The sequence below is a fragment of the Mirounga angustirostris genome, unplaced genomic scaffold, assembly GCF_029215605.1.
Source record: "Mirounga angustirostris isolate CCGP_5_RB_7025 unplaced genomic scaffold, mMirAng1.0.hap1 SCAF_6, whole genome shotgun sequence".
NCBI classification, from domain to species: domain Eukaryota; kingdom Metazoa; phylum Chordata; class Mammalia; order Carnivora; family Phocidae; genus Mirounga; species Mirounga angustirostris.
In genome coordinates, this window is record NW_026991714.1 from 132325099 (window position 1) to 132346070 (window position 20972).

At 36.9% G+C, this 20972-nt stretch overlaps 1 pseudogene; it reads left to right on the plus strand.

Moving 5' to 3' along the window:
- Positions 1-12409: 12409 nt before the first annotated feature.
- Positions 12410-19722, plus strand: LOC123847108 (large ribosomal subunit protein uL11-like; annotated as a pseudogene).
- The last annotated feature ends 1250 nt before the right edge of the window (positions 19723-20972 follow it).

A 20972-nucleotide genomic window follows, 5' to 3' on the forward strand; every position in this document is an offset into this window, starting at 1 on the left:
GGAAATAATATATATAAAGTTCCCATCACATTTTTAACATATAATACTTAAAAAGTGCTTGCTTGTAAGTCCCCCAATTTTATGACTTCTCTCAAGAAAACTTCACTGGCACATATAAAAAATGTATTTTTTTCAGGAGGTTGTTTAACACTATATCGCTTTTCATTATAGAAAAAATCAGATGTATAATCACTTCTAATCTTAACCTGCAATAAAAATGGTTACAATTTTAACTTACCCCCTTCACTTTTTTTCTGCTTATTGTTTACATAGCTGAACACATGCTATATATACAATTTTGCATTGTGATTTTTCATTTAACTTGTCCTATAATTCTATAATGTTTTAACACACTTGGTGAATATAATGTTTAATGCTATACTATCCTTCATGCAATAATTTTGACACAATGCTGTCTCAATTATAATTTTTCAGGTCTATGGTCCTATTTTACCTAAATCCCCTAACTTGCATCAATATAATTCATATCCTTTCAAACTTAAAAACCTCTTTTGTCTTTCTTGGATCAAATATTCCCAAGGCAACCTCTCTTAAGAATCAAATACAACCAAGGCAACTGGGTGGCTTAGTTGGTTAAGTGTCTGCCTTCGGCTCAGGTTACAATCCCAGCGTCCTGAGATCCAGTCCGGGGTTGGGGTCCTTGTTTAGCAGGGAGCCTGCTTCTCCTTCTGCCTGCCGCTCCCCCAGCTTGTGTTCTCTCTCTCTCTCTCTGACAAATAAATAGGTAAAATCCTTTAAAAATTTTTAAAAATCAAATACAACCGGGGCACCTGGGTGGCTCAGTCGTTAAGCGTCTGCCTTCAGCTCAGGCCATAATCCAAGGGTCCCGGGATCGAGCCCCCCATCGGGCTCCCTGCTTGGCGGGAAGCCTGCTTCTCCCTCTCCCACTCCCCCTGCTTGTGTTCCCTCTCTCGCTGTGTCTCTCTCTGTCAAATAAATAAAAATAAAATCTTTAAAAAAATAAATAAATAAAAATCAAATACAACCTAAAACTAGGAAATATCTTTTAAAAATATCTTTCTTCTAAGAAATGAAAAAAAAAAATTAAACATCAGAGAGCCTCTTAAACCAAATATAGCTTTTAGAGCTAAATTAAAGACCAGATCCAAATTCTTTGTTTTACTTTGAGCTACCTGATCACTTTACTTCCAAATTCTATCACATTGGCATGCACTAATGTGTTAAATTTTTCACTCTTCTACACTGGTAAGAGTTTCTAGCCACAAAATTGTCTCTTTGAGACCTCAAATGAGGTATTAAAATTTGGCTCCTCTCAAAAGTGGGAGAAAAATTTAGTTTCATTTTAAACCCAAATGAACCAGAATAGCCTACTCTTTTCCAAACTAGATACTTTGCTGTTGATATTTTACTGTTTGAGACCTTAAGTAGTTTTCCACCCACAGGCACTACTCATTTTTCAGAAAATTTGAATTGATATAAATTTCACTAGAGACTATCACATATAATAAAATAAAAACATATTACAATCACTTCCTTTCCATAGTCTATTAATTTGGTAATCCTATCAAAAAGCTATTAAATCCCATCTGTCACAATTTTTTTTTTTATAAACCAATTCTATTTATTGTTCATGATTTTGTTACCTTTGAGAGGTTTTTACAGGTTCTTCTTTTTAATAGTTGTCCCATTATTGAAGGATTTAAATTACATTCACTGAACCATAATTACCATGATAGCAATTCTTTCTACTCTGGAAAATTGATACAATGTTGGCATTCAATTCTGTCATTTCCCAGTTCTCAGTAAATTTTCATAAATAACCATCAGCAGTGGTTCAGTAAGTTTTTCAACAAAATCCATTAACACCTTAGATGGTAGATCATTCAGACCTTGCATGCTTATTTTGCCCAAGTGTACCCTTACCTGTTTTTAATCAACAGCTATTTTTGAAAGTATTATGTTACATTGAAATCTTAGAGTAAGAATAATGATTTTGTGTAAAGTAATTTCTTTGTGTGAAATAGAGTTCTCGTATTTGTCCTGTACAATAAGAGTGGCTATATTCTGAGGAGTTACATAGGTAGGCTTATAACAAATAGTTTGAGGTTTGTGTTTACAGAGTAGCTCCTCCCTGGCTGTGAGTGCTCCAACTTATACCTTTCTCTCTTGGTTGTTCAGAAGACATCCTGTTATGCCACCAAAACATCTTTTGTTTCTGAATATGAAAATGAATCACATTTATCTGAATATATAATGGGCACTTTAGTAGGTTGGATAGCAACCCCCAAAAGAGAGAAGCTCATGACCTTACCTCCAAAATCTGTAAAGTTATCTTGTTTGGAAAATGTATGTTTGCAGATATTAGTAAGTTAAGGATCTTGGGATGAGATTCTTATTTAAGAGCCCTCATAAGAGAAAGGAGGAGGGTAGGAAAGAGACTTGAGACAGGAATACACAGAGGGCAAGATCATGTAAAGATTGGAGAAGGGATTAGAGTTATGTTGCTATAAGCCAAGAAATGCCAAGAATTGCTGACCACCAACAGATGGCAGAGAGACATGGAATGATACTCCCTCTAAGCCTCCAGAGAGAACCAGTTGGGTCGATACTTTGATCCTGAACTTCTAGCTTCCAAAACTTGGAGAGAGAGTACATTTCTGTTCTTTTTAAGCTAACCATTTTGAGGTAAATTCTTACAACAGTCATAGGAAACTAGTACATATCCTTTGGGAAAAAATGATAAAACTGTGGTCAATAATACTTAAATATACAAATCCATTTTTTAATCAATTTGTATTCAAGTAAAAGTGTGGGGTTATCTTTTAACTAGGATCTTTATAAAGCTGATATTTTTTGTGATGTTAGTTTTTCATTTCCAATGTTTTTTCAGAGTCCTACTCTTTTACCTACAATCTAATAGATTCACCTTGAGGGTACACTGGAAAGGTGGAGATTTCCCCAGAACTGGCTAACATTATTGGTGCTCAGAGTCCATTACTTTAGCCATAGAAAAATAATATTAGTGAGGGATTTGAGAGTTCAGCTATTTGTTACTATTTGTTGCCCTCACTAGATATTATCACAATTCTGATCTCTACTCCATAGACTTTAAGAGGGTTGACTGCAAATGAATACTTGCAAAACTTTAAAAGTGATTTGATAGTGAAAAAAATGAAGGCCTCAGTTGAATCTAATTGCTCTATGAAGAAACTAAAATATTCATAAGTTGCACGTGTTTTACTGCAAAGTAATAAAGTAACTCATACAAAACTATTTTTCTAGGTCTTTAAAACATGGTGGATATAACCCAGTGCTCTTGATTTATCATAGTTCATTTGCAGCACCATAACAGGTAAAGTCATCTAACTGGCTTCCAAGCCAAGGCACTTCCTTTGAGCAATAGTTTTCTCACTTATGGGTGAGAATCTAGAAAACCATGTTGAAACTAGAATATTATATAAACCAAAAATTTTAACATTCAGTGATGGCAAAGGCACAAAGGAACTTCCAGATAGAGAATGGAGTGGAAAGGGGAGATGGAAGATCTCGATGAGAAAACAAGGAATCAATTTTATTTATTTATTTATTATTTTTTTAGGGAGGAAGAGGGGGTGGGGGGGCAGAGTGAAGGGAAAGAGAGAATCTTAAGCAGACTCCATGCTCAGCATGGAGCCCAAAACAGGGTTCGATCTCAGGACCCTGAGATCATGACCTGAGCCAAAATCAAGAGTCGGACACAACCAACTGAGCCACCCAGGTACCCCCAAGGAAACTTTTTAAAAGTGATCTGTGATGCAAAGCTAATTGTTGTGGACAAGACATAAGACCACCATTCATTAGTAGGTTAAGTGAAGAGAACAGAAGAAAACATCTACAGATGTTCAATAAAAACTCCAGACATAAGTTCATAAAGTAGTGATATCTACCACCATGACATATCAAATATACTATAAATGAAGATCTAGAAAAACAAAATACCATAAGGCTGTAACTGCAATTAAGTTTAGGTAGGTAACAGAAAACCTAAAACAATAGTACTTAAAGCAAAATAAAAATCTGTATTATATATATATTTTTTTAAATATGGTTGATCAATCCAGGCCTAGTATGTTACTTTGTTCCACAAAGTTTTCAGAGACCCACATTTCCTTTGGTATTCTACTCCACTATCATAAAGGAGTGACCCACATTCTTATGACCCAAGATGGAATTTGGATGATAAAATGATCAGCAATATTATTATATTCCAAGCTATAGAGTGGAAAAAATGAGGAAAACAGGTCAATAATGACTGACATCTATCTCTTCAGGAAGTTCCTCAAAATTGATAGAGGATATGCTTATATCTCATTGGCCAGAACTCCATCATATAGCTGCACGGAGGCTGAACTTACTGCCTTAATTCTGAGCAACGATGGCCTATCAAAAAGTTATATTATAGGAGTGCCTGGATGGCTCAGTCAGTTAAGCATCTGCTTTTGCCTCAGATCATGATCCTAGGTTCCTGGGATTGAGCCCCATGTTGGGCTCCCTGCTCAACAAGGAGCCTGCTTCTCTCTCTCTCCCTCTGTCCCTCCTCCCCACTCATGTTCTCTCTCATGTGCTCTTTCTCTCTCTCTCTCAAATAAATAAATAAAATCTTTTTTAAAAAAGTTATATTATAGGGGCGCCTGGGTGGCTCAGTCGGTTGAGCGTCTGCCTTCGGCTCAGGTCATGATCCCAGGGTCCTGGGATCGAGCCCCGCATCGGGCTCCCTGCTCCGCGGGAAGCCTGCTTCTCCCTCTCCCACTCCCCCTACTTGTGTTCCCTCTCTCGCTGTGTCTCTCTCTGTCAAATAAATAAATAAAATCTTTAAAAAAAAACAAAAAAAAAAACAAAAAAACAAAAAAAGTTATATTATAGAAGGGATGAATGAGCAGATAGTAGTTTCTGACATATGTATAAATCCTGAAATAAGAAAATATCATTTCAACTATCACAATACACTAAAACTGACTACACATTTATTAAAAAGTAGATTTTCCAAAATAGAAATAGCACTCTAAAAATTATACTCAATACAATTAACACTTAATATCAAATGATAGAAAACAAAATGGTCTCTAATTTTAAGAGTAGAGAAAAATTATAACTGCAATAATGAAAACCTATCTTTGAGCAGTTAAAGCAGAGATCAATGAAAAAAAATTAATGCTTTTAATATTTACATTGTAAACAGTAAGTGATGAGAAAAAATTAAATAGTAGCATTTAAAGCAAAGAGACAGCTGAACTGGCTATATTAATAGAAAACAAACTAGATTTTAGAACAAAGGAAATTAAATAGGATTGGAGAAACATCGCATAATGGTAAAAAAAAAAAAAAAATCTGTTCTCCAAAATTAGGTAACAATGTCAAATGAGTACCCACCTAATAACAGACTTTCAAAATACATGAAGCAGAAATTGAAAGAACTGAAGAGAGAAATGGACAAATCTATAATTATAGTTGGAGACTTCAACATTTCTCTTCCCATAATCAAGAGCAGTAATTGAAAATTAGCAAAAATATAAAACTGAGCAGCATCAACTAATGAGATTTAATTGACACTTCTAGAACATCCAATTAACAGCAAAATACACTTTTTTTTTTTTCCAATTGCACATGAGACATCTACCAAAATAGACCATATTTTGGGCCATAAACTTTAACAAGTATAAAAAACTTGACATCATACAATGTTTTCTGAGTATATGAAATTAACCTAGAAATCAGTTAAAAAAAAGATAACAGAAATCTGAAAATATTTGGAATTTAAGCACTTACATCTAAATAATCTATGGGTAAATGTGAAAAGTCTCATGAGTTATTGGAAAATATTTTTAACTAAACAAATACGGAAGTACAGTACATCAAAATTTGTGGGATACTACTAAAGCAGTAAATAGGAAGAGTATGATAGCAACAAAGCTTCTATTAGAAAATAAAAGGGTGGAGGAAATGGAAATATATTGGTCAAAGGGTACAAAGTTTCAGTTACACAGGATGAATAAATTCTGGAGCTCTATTTTACAGCATGGTGATTATAGTTAGCAATATTGTATACTTGCAGTTTGATAGGAATATCAATATTAAGTAGTCTCACTACAAGAAAAAAAGAAGTAACTAAGGTGATAGATATCTTAACTAGCTTAATAATGGTAATCATTTCACAATGTATCAATTATCAAAATATCCAGTTGTACTACTTAAATATACACCATTTCTATTTGTTATTTATACCCCAATAAAATTGAGGGAGGGGGGAGTTTTCAAAGAAATAATCTTATTTTTTTCTTTCAAGTTTTAATTTAAATTCCAGTTCATTAACATACAGTGTAATACTAATTTCAAGTGTAGAATTTCGTGATTCATCATTGCATATAACACCCAGTGCTCATTGCAAGTGCCCTCCATAATATCCATCACCTATTTAACCCATTCTCCCACCACCTCCCCTCCAGTAACCCTCAGTTTGTTCTCAATTGTTAAGAGTCTATTTCCTGGGGGCACCTGGATGCCTCAGTCATTAAGTGCCTGCCTTGGGCTCAGGTCATGATCCCTAGGTCCTGAGATTGAGCCCCACATCAGGCTCCCTGCTCAGTGGGGAGCCTGCTTCTCCCTCTCCCTGTGCCCCTCCACCCCTCTCATGCTCTCTTGTTCTCTCTCTCTCAAATAAATAAAATCTTTAAAAAAAAAAAAGTCTATATCCTGGTTTGCCTCTCTTTCTTTCCCCTGCCATATTCATCCATTTTGTTTCTGAAATTCCATATGAGTGAAATCATATGGTATTTGTCTTTCTCTGACTGATTCACTTCATTTAGCATAATACTGTCTGGCTCCATCCCCATCATTGCAAATGGCAAGATTTCATTGTTTTTGATGACTAATATTCCATTATATATATATATATATATATATATATATGCATATGTGTGTGTATGTGTACATATGTATATGTGTGTGTGAATGTGTATATAGCTACATCCCCATCATTGCAAATGGCAAGATTTCATTGTTTTTGATGGTTGATGGCTGAATAATGTTCCATTACACACACACACACCACATATTCTTTATCCATTCATCAGTCAATGGACATTTGGGGCTCTTTTCATCTATTGTTGATAATGCTGCTATAAACACCAGGGTGTATGTTCCCCTTAGAATCAGTATTTTTATATCCTTTGGGTAAATACCTAGTAGTGTAATTGCTGGGTTGTAGGGTAGTTCTATTTTTAACTTTTTGAGGAAACTCCATACTGTTTTCCAGAGTGGCTACACCAGCTTGCATTCCCACCAACAGTTCCCCTTTCTCTGCATCCTTACCAACAGCTGTTGTTTCCCGTGTTGTTAATTTTAACCATTCTGTGAGGTAGTATCATTGTAGTTTTGATTTGTATTTCCCTGATGATGAGTGATGCTAAGCATCTTTTCATGTACCTGTTGGCCATCTTTATGTTTTCTTTGGAAAAATACCTATTCATGTCTTCTACCCATTTTATATTTGGATTATTTCTTTTTTGCATGTTCAGTTTTATAAGTTCTTTATATATTTTGGATAATAACCCTTTGTCAGATATGTCATTTGCAAATATCTTCTCCCATTCCAAAGGTTGCCTTTCAGTTTTGTTGATTGTTTCCTTCACTGTGCAGAAGCTTTCTATTTTTATGAACTCCCAATAGTTTATTTTTGCTTTTGTTCCCCTGCCTCAGGAGACATATATACTAAGAAGTTGCTCCAATGTCAAAGAGACTACTGTTTGTGTTCTCCTCTATCATTTTGATGGTTTCCTGTTATCACATTTAAGACTTTCGTCCATTTTGAATTTGATTTTTGTGTATGGTGTAATAAAGTGGTCCAGTTTCATTGTTTTGCATTTTGCTGTCCAGTTTTCCCAGCACCATTTTTTGAAGGGACTGTCTTTTTTCCATTGGATATTCTTTCCTGCTTTGTCGAAGATTAGTTGACCATATCACTGTGGGTCCATTTTTGGGTTTTCTATTCTGTTCTATTGATCTATGTGTCTGTTTTTGTGCCAGGACCATACTGTCTTGATCACTACAGTTTTGGAATATAACTTGACATCCAGACTTGTGATGCCTCTGATTTTGCTTTTCTTTTTCAAGATTACTTTGGCTATTCGGGGTCTTTTGTAGTTCCATACAAATTTTTTAATTGTTTGCTCTAGCTATGTGAAAAACACTGGTGGTATTTTGATATAGATTGCATTAAATGTGTAGAGTGTTTTGGGTAGTCTAGACATTTTAACAATATTTCTTCCTCCAATCCATGAGAATGGAACATTTTTCCATTTCTTTGTGTCACCTTCATTTTCTTTGACAAATGTTCTATAGTTTTCAGAATATAGACCTTTTACCTGTTTGGTTAGATTTATTCCTGGGTATCTTACAGGTTTTGGTGCAATTATAAATGGGATTGGTTCCTTGATTTCTCTTTCTGCTGCCTCATTACTGGTATATAGAAATGCAATAGGTTTCTGTACATTGATTTTGTATCTGGCAACTTTACTGAATTCATGTATCAGTTCTAGCAATTTTTTGGTGGAGCCTTTTGGGTTTTCTATAAAGAGTGTCATGTCATCTGCAAATAGTGAAAGTTTTACTTCTTCCTTGTTAATTTGGATGCCTTTTATTTCTTTTTGTTGTCTGATTGCTGATGCTAAGACTTCCAGTACTGTGTTAAGTAACATTGGTGAGAATGTTCCTACCATAGAGGAAAAGCTCTTGGTTCTTCCCTATTAAGGATGATATTAGCTGTGGGTCTTACATATATGGCCTTTATGATGTTGAGGTATGTTCCCTCTATTTCTACTTTGTTGAGGGTTTTTATCAAGAAAGGTGCTGTACATTGTCAAATGCTTTTTCTGTATCTATTAGGACGATATTGTGGTTCTTTTCTTTTACGAATGTGGTGTATCACATGATTGATTTCCAAATATTGAACCACCCCTGCAGCCCAGGAATGAATACCACTTGATCATGATAAAGGATGCTTTTAATGTACTGTTGGATTTGAATTGCCAGTATCCTGTTGAGAATTTTTACATCCATGCTCATCAGGGATATTGGCCTGTCATTCTCTTTTTTAGTGGAGTCTTTGTCTGGTTTTAGAATCAGGATAATGTTGGCCTCATATAATGAGTTTGGAAGTTCTCCTTCCATTTCTATTTTTTGTAATTGTTTAAGCAGAATAGGTATTAACTCTTCTTTATATGTTTGGTAGAATTCCCCTTTGAAGCCATCTGGCCCTGGACTTTGGTTTGTTTGGAGATTTTTGATTACTGATTCAATTTCTTTCCTGTTATTTGTCTGTCCAAGTTTTCTATTAAGAAATAGAGGTTGGTAGCTTATATGTTTCTAGGAATTTATCCATTTCATCCAGATTGCCCAATTTGTTGGCATATAATTCTTCATAATATTTCTTATAATTGTACTTCTGTGGTGCTAGTTTTTATTTCTCCCCTCTCATTTGTGATTTTATTTACTTGGGTCCTTTCTTTTTTTCTTTTTGCTAAGTCTGGCTAGGGGTTTATCGGTTTTATTAATTTTTTCAAAGAACCAGTTCCGGATTACATTGAACTCTTCTGTTATTTTCTTTGTTTCTTTATCATTTATTTCTGCTCTTATATTTATTATTTCACTTCTCCTCTGGCTTTAGGTTTCATTTGTTGTTTTTTTTTCTAGCTCCTTTAGGTTGCTCCTATAGGTTAGGTTGTTTGAGATTTTTCTTGCTTCTTGAGGTAGGTCTGTATTTCTATATACTTCCCTCTTGTGACCACTTTTGCTGCATCCCAAAAGGTTTTGGACAGTTGTACTTTCATTTTCATTTGCTTCCATGTATTCATTAATTTCCTAGTTGATCCATTCATTCTTTAGTAGGATATTCTTTAACCCCTATGTACTTATGATCTTTCCAAATTTTTTCTTGTGGTGAACTTCAAGTTTCCTAGCATTGTGGTTGGAAAATATGCATGATGTGATCTTAATCTTTTTGTACTTGTTGAGGCCGATTTGTGGCCCAGTATGAGATCCATTCTGAAAAAAAATGTTCCATGTGCACTCAAAAAGAATGTATATTCTGCTTTTTAGGATGAAATGTTCTCAATATATCTGTTAACTCCATCTGGTCGTGTGTCATTCAAACCCATTGTTTCCTTGTTGATTTTCTGCTTAGATGATTTGTCCATTGCTGTAAGTGGGGAGTTAAAGTCCCCTATGATTATTGTATTCTTATCAATGAGTTCCTTCACATTATTGTTTTATATATTTGGGTGCTCCCATTTTGGGGCATAAATATTTAGAACTGTTAGGTCTTCTTGTTGGATAGACCCCTTTATTATGATATAGTGCCCTTCTTCATCTCTTGTTACAGTTTTTAGTTTAAAATCTAGTTTGTCGGAGTATTGCTACTTTAGCCTTCTTTTCATGTCTTTGCATGATAAATGTTTCATTATTCCCTAACCTTCAATCTGCAGGTGTCATTGAGTCTAAAGTGAGTCTCTTCTAGGCAGCATATAGATGGGACTTTTTATCCATTCTGACATGCTATGTCTTTTGATTGGAGTATTTAGGCCATTTATATTCAGAATAATTATTGATAGTTATGTATTTAGTACCATTTTATTACTTTTTTGTCATTGTCTCTGGAGATTTTCTATGTTCCTTTCTAGTCCTTGTCACTTTTGGTCTTTCCGTCCCACTCAAAGAGTCCCTTTAATATTTCTTGCAGGGCTGGTTTAATGGTCACAAACTCTTTTAGTTTTTGTTTGTTTGGGAAACTCTAGCTTTCCTTCTATTCTGAATGATAGCTTTGCTGAATAGAGTATTCTTGGCTACAGATTTTTCCCATTCAGCACACTGAATATATCAGGCCACATCCTTCTGGCTTGCAAAGTTCTTGTGGAGAGATCTGCTGCTAGCCTTATGGGTCTTCACTTATAAGTTAGGAACTTCTTTTGTCTTGACACTTTTAGGATTTTTTTTTATCACTATTATTGCAAATTTAACTACATTATGTCTAGGTATTGGCCTGCTTTTATTGATTTTGATGGGAGTTCTCCGTACCTCCTGGATTTGGATCTCTGTTTGCTTCCCCAGCTTAGGGAAGTTTTCAGCTCTTATTCCCACAAATAAGCCTTCTGCTCCCTTTTCTCTCTTCTTCTGGGACTCCTTATGATATGAATGTTATTACATTTTAAGAAGTCACTGAGTTCCCTAAGTCTACTCTTGTGATCCATCATTCTTTCTCTTTTGTTCAGTTTCCTTACTGTCCATTAATTCTATCTTCTGTGTCACTTATTCATTCCTCTGCCTCTTCCATCCTTGTAGTCATTACATCCAGTCAGTTTCTAATCTCAGTTATTGTATTTTTCATTTACTGATTATATTTTTTAGCTCTTTTATCTCTGCAGTAAGGGTCTCCCTGATGTCTTCTATGCTTTTCTCAAGGCTAGCAAGTATCCTTATGATTGTTGCTTTAAAATCTGCATCAGGCATATTACTTCTACCTGTTTCGATTAGATCTCTGGCCATGACCTTTTTTTTGTTCTTTCTTTTGGAATGAATTCTTCTGTCATGGCATTTTGTCTAGGTCTCTTTCTTCTTTGGTGTGTTAGAAAATCCTGTTATTTTTTTTTTTTTTCTGCTCCTGAGAGTAATAGCTTTATGAAGAAGATGTCATATAATGTCCAGGGCCTGGTGCTTCACAAAGTGTCTGGTCTGTGCTACATGCACTCTGCTACTGTGTTTTGGCTGCTCTATCCCTTAGGTCAGTCCTCTGCAGAGATTTTCCTTGCCTGCAATGGTCAGTGTTTGGACCTTGGCCACAGTGTGGTGAGTTGTAACCAGATGTGTTCTGGTCTGCTTGTTAAATGACACCTGATGCTATTTCCACTAGAACTAAAGCTTTGCAGAACTCTCTGGTCAGTAGACATGGTGTGTGCAGGTTTGTGCTGGTCTTCTGGGGAAAGGGCCCAGCACATTGGTACTTAGGCACACTTGCCCAAGAAAAGCAGTACCAGTGGAGCACAGGGGGCAAGACTTGGTGTAAGCAAGTTAGGCAGTCAGTATTGGCACTGTGCTGTTTACTTAAGTTGGCTTTTGCTGAGGGTGGGGGAGGGAAATGGTACCAGTCATCTCCTTTGTTCCTGGAGAGGGGAGTCCATGCTTGCTGCTCTCAGGGAACCCTCTCAGAAGAGCAAATAATAACCCCTTGTGCATCCTAGGCATTTTTCAGATTGCTGTTTTCACACTGTCTGCAGGTTGTTTGCCTGCCTGGAACAGCACAGAGTGCTTTAGGCTCTATCTTACCCAGGCTGGCTGAGTTTTAAAACTCCAAACTTTAGTGACCTAGTATAGCAAGGACCTGCACTGGTCTTCTAGGGGAATGTATCACCATGCTGGGAATGATGCAGGTATGGCCCAGAAGGGCAGCCATACCAGTGCACAGGGGTATGGAATTTGGAACAAAGTAGGCTAAACAGCCAGTGTCTGGGTTAGTTGCCCTCAGCAGGTGTTTCTGTGCCTATCAAAGCAATAATCTCAGATTTTATCTTAAAAAAATAAGCAAAAAGTAGAACAAAATGAATCCAAAGCAAAGAGAATAAAACAATGAAGTGTAGAAACTAATGAAATTCAAAAATGAAAAACAGATTCTTGAAAAGACCAGTAAAATTGATAAATCTCAAGCAAGACTAACCAGAGAAAAAATACAAATTATTCATATTAGAATTGAAAGCAGACTACTACTAGAGAGCCTAAAAATACTAAAACCATAATGAAAGAATACTAAAATAACTCTGTGCACTTAACGATTTAGATTAAGTAGTCCAATACCTTGAAAGCCACAAATTGTCCAAAATCACTCAAGAGACCCTAGATAACCTGAATTGTCCTGTAATTGTTAAATATATTGAAATGATGGTTAAAATTCTTCTAAAATAGGAATCTTTAGGCCCAGACAGTTTCAGTGGTGAATTCCACCAATTGCCAAATAAGAAATATCAGTTCTACGTGAACTTTCCCAACCAGTCTTAAGCAAGGGAATACTACCTACTCATAAAATGAAGCCAAAATTAATGATATCAAAACCAGACAAAAGGGTACAATAAAATAATGCTACAGGAGAATGTATCTTATGAAAAGATGCCAAAGTCCTCAACCTAATAGAAGTGAATCAAATTTAGCAACATATAAAAATAATACATGATAATCAAGTAGAGTTTAATCCAAGAAAGCAAGACTGATTCAACATTCAAAAATCAATGTAATCTAATGGACTATTACTCAGTTATCAGAAAGGATGAATACTTACCATTTACATCAACATGGATGGAACTGGAGGGTATTATGCTGAGCGAAATAAGTCAACCAGAGAAAGACAATTATCATATGGTTTCACTCATATGTGGAATATAAAAAACAGCACAGAGGATCATAGGGGAAGGGAGGGAAAATGAAATGGAAAAAATCAGAGAGGGAGACAAACCATGAAAGACTCTTAATTATAGGAAGCAAACTAAGGGCTGCTGGAGGGGAGGTGGGGGGGGGGATGGGCATTAAGGAGTGCACGTGATGTGATGAGCACTGGGTGTTATATGCAACTGATGAATTATTGCACTCTACAATTGAAACTAATAATGTACTATATGTTGGCTAGTTGAATTTAAATTTAAAAAAAATCAATGGAATCTACCACATTAATAGTCTAAAAGGAGAAAAACTATATAATCATGTCAGCCCATGATAAAAAAAGCTTTTGACAATTCAACATCTATGATAAAAATTTTCAACAAACTGTAATTCCTTAAAAAAAATGATCAAGAACATCTATGCAAAAATAAAACCTACAGCTAGCATTAGCCTTGGTTACAAAAGACTTAATATTCTTCTCCGATTATCAGTATCGAGGCAAGGTTTTCCATTCTTACTATTACTAATCAACTTTCTATGAGAAGTCCCAGCCTAAGAGTAAGTCAAGAGAAAGAAAGAAAAGGAATGCAAATAGGAAAAAATAGGTGTCCCTATTTACAGATGACATTGTCTGCCTAGAAAATGTCAACAAATCTACCAAAAAGAAACTTCTAGAACTAATCTGAGTTTAGCAAGGTCACAAGATGCAAGGTCAGCAAAATTAATCATATCTCTATATACTATTAATGTATGATTATATACTGATATTTAGTAAATAATCTCATTTAAAATAATTTCAAAATGTTTTGTTATAAATGTAAGAAAACATGTACAGGATCTATGTGCCGAAAACTACAAAATGCTGATAAAAGAAATCAAAGATGATCAAAATAAATAAAAGGATACACTATGTTGGTAGAGTTGAAGATTCAATGAAGTTCAGAATCTGGCAGAAATCTACAAATAAGTCTAGATAACTGAAACTCAGTTTTTCATATTCTCCTTTCTAACTTCAGTCCAAATTTAAATCCTGATCATAAAAAAAAGGCAAGAGAAAAGGAAGAGTCTGCCTCAGTAAAATGTTTTGCAACTGCTTGTGATCACTGACAAATATAAAATGGTTGTCCTTGGTTGGATAAGGTCAAGTTAAGAGCTTTGGAAGCATTTGTGAAACAAGAAAATCGATAGTTTTGTGTATTTGGTGTCTCCTCTGCAAGCAGAGTCACAGAAGAAAAACAATGCCATTTTGTATGTAGTGTTCTACAGGAGATAAATCCTTTCAAATAATCTAGCTGGAGGTATACATTATCTGAGAATTGGCAATTTAGCACGAGCTAATAAATCATTTCACTTGACCTAAAAACGTGTAGAGAAGATGCGATAAAATGGCACCTAATGCACACTCTCTTGATGTGCATATTTTACTTAGATGACTGATGGCTTTTTTCACTCCTTCTCTGTAACATAAATTTAATGTACTATTTCAGATATGGGAAGCAATTTTTTTCTCACAATTCAACCACATTGAAAATATTAAATGTCAACAAGTTTTGTTGGTGGTGGTTTTCATTTGGTATCAGTAATGCATTTCCCATGTGGTTGTCCCACATCCAAGTGGAATGTCCCCACACATTCACTCTTGGATTTACTTCAACATGCAAGCATAGATCCAAAATATATTTGCTAGTAAGAATAATTCACAAACCCGGGCGCCTGGGTGGCTCAGTTGGTTAAGCGACTGCCTTCGGCTCAGGTCATGATCCTGGAGTCCTGGAATCGAGTTCCACATCGGGCTCCCTGCTCAGCGGGGGGTCTGCTTCCCCCTCTGCCCTCTTCCCTCTCGTGCTCTCTGTCTCTCATCCTCTCTCTCTCTCAAATAAATAAATAAAATCTTTAAAAAAAAAAAGAATAATTCACAAACCCTTATAAAGTCTCCCTTTACAATATAACTCACATTTATTATGCCCTTTACATTCCAACCGTTGCTATCTTAACTCAGGTCCTACATGCTCCTGTCTTATCTCCCTAATACTAGCCCTTTAAGACATGTTCCCAGTCTATTCTTTCCCAGCTCCAGGGCAACTTATATATAAATGCTAGATTTTTTAAAACACTGTTCTATTAATAGTTTTCTTTCTTCAAATTAGTGGTTCTTTATTATTCTTTCAATCAATCAACACCAATGCATACATTCAAAACCCTCTGTAATCTGGCCCAAGTCTGTCCCATACACACACATACTCTAAACTCAGCCACACTGAACTGTTTTTCATTTCCTGAACGTATTTGGTTCATTTTCATAAGTTACTGCTATACATAAAGTTCTCTCCCCTCTAATTTAATCTGTATCAATTTAAAAGTTTCTATTCATTAAGGCAAATTTCAAATGCACTTTCCCCCATCAAGCCTTCTCTCATCACTTCACAGACACAGGTGATCTTTCAGGTCTTATCACTTATGTAATATTTTCCATTTAAGTTCTGTGGTAACCACTGGCCAAACACTGAACAAAATCAAGTTTTTGCCCATTTTCTATCCCTTAGTGATTACAAAGGTCAGAGTCTCCTTTCTAGAAACTAGGGCTGCTTAGTCTATATCTCATACACAGCAGTATTCAACAAAAACATGTGGAGAGATGGAATATGAAATCACCCATGATCTACCCAGATTTATAATACATATGATTTCTTTCCTAACACATAAAATACTTAAATTTAATATCTTTAACAAATTTTCTCTCACAGAAAACCCATTTTAAACTTTACATATCTCTCTGGGAGAGACAAAGGATTAATTTCCTGGGGCACCTGGGTGGCTCAGATGGTTGGGCATCTGCCTTCGGCTCAGGTCATGATCCCAGGGTCCTGGGATCAAGCCCCGCATCGGGATCCCTGTTCGGCGGGAAGCCTGCTTCTCCCTTTCCCTCTGCACCTGCTTGTGCTCTCCCTCTCTCGCTGTGTCTCTCTCTGTCAAATAAATAAATAAAATCTTTAAAAAAAAAGGTTAATTTCCTGATATTTTATCAGATTCCTGTTTTTGCTAAAAATTGAGTTCCTTCATAGGAGAGCTCTTTACAGGTATATGAAGGGGATCTGAACAGATATAAAGTGAAGGGCAGTCCCTGAAGACAAAGGTCTCCTGGCTTCAACACTAATGAGAGGTGTGGTGCACAATAAGAAAAAGACATTATATATAATGAGTGAGGAAAGCTAGAGAGGGATAGAATGTTAACACATGAAGGAAAATAATAGCAGAAGTCAGTCTTCAATTCTAAGAATGGCCCATAAAAGGAGTATGCTAAAAATGGCAGTTGTACATTTGAAACAAATGGTCTTCCCCAGATAGTAGGAAATGGGAATTTAAAGAGAGCTAATATTTACCTGGTTCCAACTATATGCTATGCACTTATATCCATTATTTTATTTGGTCTCCATGGAATATAGATATCATTACCCTCCTTGCATAGAGACAAGTGGTGATGTTGATATATTTTTTAAAGCACATGCTGTTAGAAATGATGTAACAAGGATTTGAAATCAGTTCTGGCTGGTATTAATTCTATGCTCATTTCAGTACATCGTGTCAATCTAGCAGAGGTTATTTTTCCAGGATTGTTTAAGACATGACCAAATTGTGGCACATTAAGATTAGGAGGGGGTAACTATGTAGACATTAATAGTTGATGATAGTACTCTGAGTCCAGATTCTGCATCAGCATTTTTTACATAGTAATAGGAGTGGCCACTAAAAGTAAGAGTTCTTGGGGCACCTGGGTGGCTCAGTTGGTTGAGCATCCAGCTCTTGGTTTCAGCTCCAGTCATGATCTCATAGGTTGTGGGATCAAGCTCCACCTCGGGCTCTGTGCTGTGTGTGCAGTCTACTTGAAGATTGTCTCCCTCTGCCCCTCTTCCCACTCACACACACGCACTCTCTTGCTCTCTCTCAAATAAATAAATGAATCTTTAAAAAACAACAACAAGAAAATAATAAAGGTCTTTGTGTTAGTTAAACTTATGGAACATTCCTAATGCCAGTTACTTTTCTCGCAGCAATGAAATGAGCACTGTGATCACAGAGATTCTCTGGCCTGGAAATTATGTCAACATTAACAACAACCAGTTAACATAATGAAAATTGAAACTCGTTTATTCTTAAACAACATTTTTTAAACATGGACATCTGAAGAAATCTATTACGGAGGCATTTTTTTTTTCTTACATACACACTTCTCAACTAGTTCGCTACAAAACTCATTATGAGAATTTACAGTAATCACTAGTCCTCAGCACATTGTAAGGGCTGAGCCCTGGGCCAGACTTTTATTTATCCCCCCTAATGAGGTCTGGTTACAACATTTGAAGCCCCCTCACGTCCAGATCAGCGGGGTTCGTTTGACCGATCACTGTGACCACAAAAGTATTCCCTTCCTCCCCAGTTTGTCTCTTCATAGCTTCTCCAAAAGCACCACAAGTGTTTGAAGAGGGCTTTTCCAAACAGAATATTCTGCAGTCAAAGCTACATGCTATCCACCGGAAATTCCCACATGGTTTCCTTGAGTCCGTTTGTAAGAAATCAAAACAGCGGGTGCCTGGGTGGCTCAGTTGGTTGGGCGACTGCCTTCGGCTCAGGTCATGATCCTGGAGTCCCTGGATCGAGTCCCGCATCGGGCTCCCTGCTCGGTGGGGAGTCTGCTTCTCCCTCTGACCCTCCCCCCTCTCATGTGCTCTCTCTCATTCTCTCTCTCAAATAAATAAATAAAATCTTAAAAAAAAAAAAAAAAAAAAGACAGAAATCAAAACAGCAGAAGCCCTGTGGCCACCTGTACAGCTACTTGAATTAGGTAAGACACCATCCCTGTATAGTTACTTAGCAATTACAGAATGTATGGTGTTTAAAAACTGGGCCTATTCATGAACTAATCAGTTCCTCCCTTATCTTTCTTTTCTTTGGGGTATAAATCAAATTTATCAAATTTATCAATTCACTTTGCTTAAAATATTTCTGTGCATTGCTTGTTTTCCTAGAATATCTAAAATACAAAATGTCAGGGTGCCTGGGGGCTCAGTTGGTTAAGCATCTGCCTTGGGCTCAGGTCATGATCCCTGGGTCCTGGGATTGAGCCCCGCATCGGGCTCCCTGCTGCAAGGGAGGCCTGCTTCTCCCTCTCCCACTCCCCCTTCTTGTGTTCCCTCTCTTGCTGTGTCTCCCTCTGTCAAATAAATAAATAAAATCTTAAAAAAATAAAAAAGTCTATATCAGGGGGGCAGGGGCTGGTGGACATTGAAATAACACAACAAAACGCAATTCTCATTATTAAGCAGTAGTTACAGTCTATAACGTCACCACAAACACTGAATTAATGAATACTGAGCCACTGCTCCTAAGGGAAAAGAGTTTAGGTACCTGCAAGCTTCTGATCACAACATTTTCATCAAGCAATCAATACATAACCTTGCTTTATGTGTGTTTCTGTTTAGAAACACCTTATTTAATATATATTATTCATTCATTAACACTGACCTCAGGGCCAGCAACACTAACTCATGCCTAAACAAAGCTTATTTAATACAGGTATTTTCTCTTTAAGGAACACTAGAACCACTTAAGCGGTTTTAAACTGTGAACTCACCAACAACAGACAAAAATGAGAAAAATCTGCTTTTGGCTTTCGGCTCGGGGAGGCAAAGGTGCAACTTTCTCCGGTCGTCCCGAATCCGGGTTCATCTGACACCAGCCACCTCCACCGTGCCGCCTAAGTTCGACCCCAACGAGATCAAAGTCATGTACCTGAGCTGTACCAGTGGCAAAGTTGGTGCCACGTCTGCCCTGGCCCTGAAGATCGGCCCGCTGGGTCTGTCTCCAAAAAAGTTTGGTGATGACATCGCCAAGGCAACCGGTGATTGGAAGGGTCTAAGGATTACAGTGAAACTGACCATTCAGAACAGACAGGCCCAGATTGAAGTGGTACCTTCTGCCTCTGCCCTGATTATCAAAGCCCTCAAGGAACCACAGAGAGACAGAAAGAAGAAGAAAAACATTAAGCACAGTGGAAATATCACTTTTGATGAGATTGTCAATATTGCCCTACAGATGTGACACCGATCTTTAGCCAGAGAACTCTCTGGAACCATTAAAGAAATCCTGGGGACTGCCCAGTCTGTGGGCTGCAATGTTGATGGCCGCCACCCTCATGACATCATAGATGACATCAACAGTGATGTGGTGGAATGCCCAGCTAGTTAACTACAAAGGAAAATGTTTCAATAAAGGATCATTTGACAACCAAAAAAAAAAAGAGAGAGAGAGAAATCTGGCACTAACAGACTGCAGGGACAGTTGTTTGCAGGTTGAGAGCTGAAGTAAGAAAGCAGAGCATCCGTTGTCTGACCTCAGCTGGACATGCATGCATCATACACTCCAATTTTTCACCACTTTGCACATGTCTGTGAATGGCCATGAAAACGCTGCAAGTATTGATTTGGGGATTACAAATCCATTTTATCAAGTAGGAGAATTCACAAATGTGTAAGCTGTGAATAATGGAACATCAGCTATAATTACAGATGATTGCAAGGATGAGAAATACTAAGAAAAATTTAAAGGCAGAGGAAGGAGAATGAATGTGTTAGTCCAGATGGCTTGGTCAGGGAAGGTCACTCAGAGGAAGTAAAATTTCAACAGTTAAATAAAATGAAAGACAAATCAAGTAGGTATTTGTGGGGAAGAACATACCCAACAAAGAGAAGACCAAGTGCAAAATCTGGGGGAGATGTGCTTTGAGTTGGATGTGGACACAGAAGTAGCAGACGCTATAACAGTTTGGGGTGGAAGGGTAAAAGCAAGCCATGTATGAGGTCAATACTGGGTCTCTATTACCTAGAATAAGATGGAAAATCACAAGAGGGTTTTGGCCACAATTATATCAAATTCTAAATGTTTAAATGCCCTTGCTGGCTGCTCTATGGAAAATAGACTCTAAGGGTCAACATTGGAAGGTGAGACCAATTGGGAGTAAGTCCAATATTCCAGATAAGAAAACTTGATGGCTTAATGTAGCCCAAAAGTAGAGATAATATTTAGAAGCTATGGAACTGGAAATATATTTCAGGTTTACCATTAACAGAATATATTCTAGGGCACTTGGGTGGCTCAGATGGTTAAGCGTCTGCCTTCGGCTCAGGTCATGATCCCGGGGTCCTGGGATCGAGTCCCACATCGGGCTCCCGGCTCAGCGGGGAGCCTGCTTCTCCCTCTGACCCTCTCCCCTCTCATGCTGTTTCTCTCTCGCTCACTCTCTAAAAAATAAATAAAAATCTTAAAAAAAAAAAAAAAGAATATATTCTAGATTGGATTTAGCGAAGTACAGTGAGACAGAATGAGGGAAATAAGGAGGGAGAAGGATTACAGAGGACTGGAAGATTTTTAGCCAGATCAACTAGAATGAAGTTAGTATTCTGTGGATGGAGGAGGGGAGAAGAAGAATAGACTGGGAGAGACATGGATGGTAAGAGGAAAAAAAGTTCTGTTTTTAACAGTTA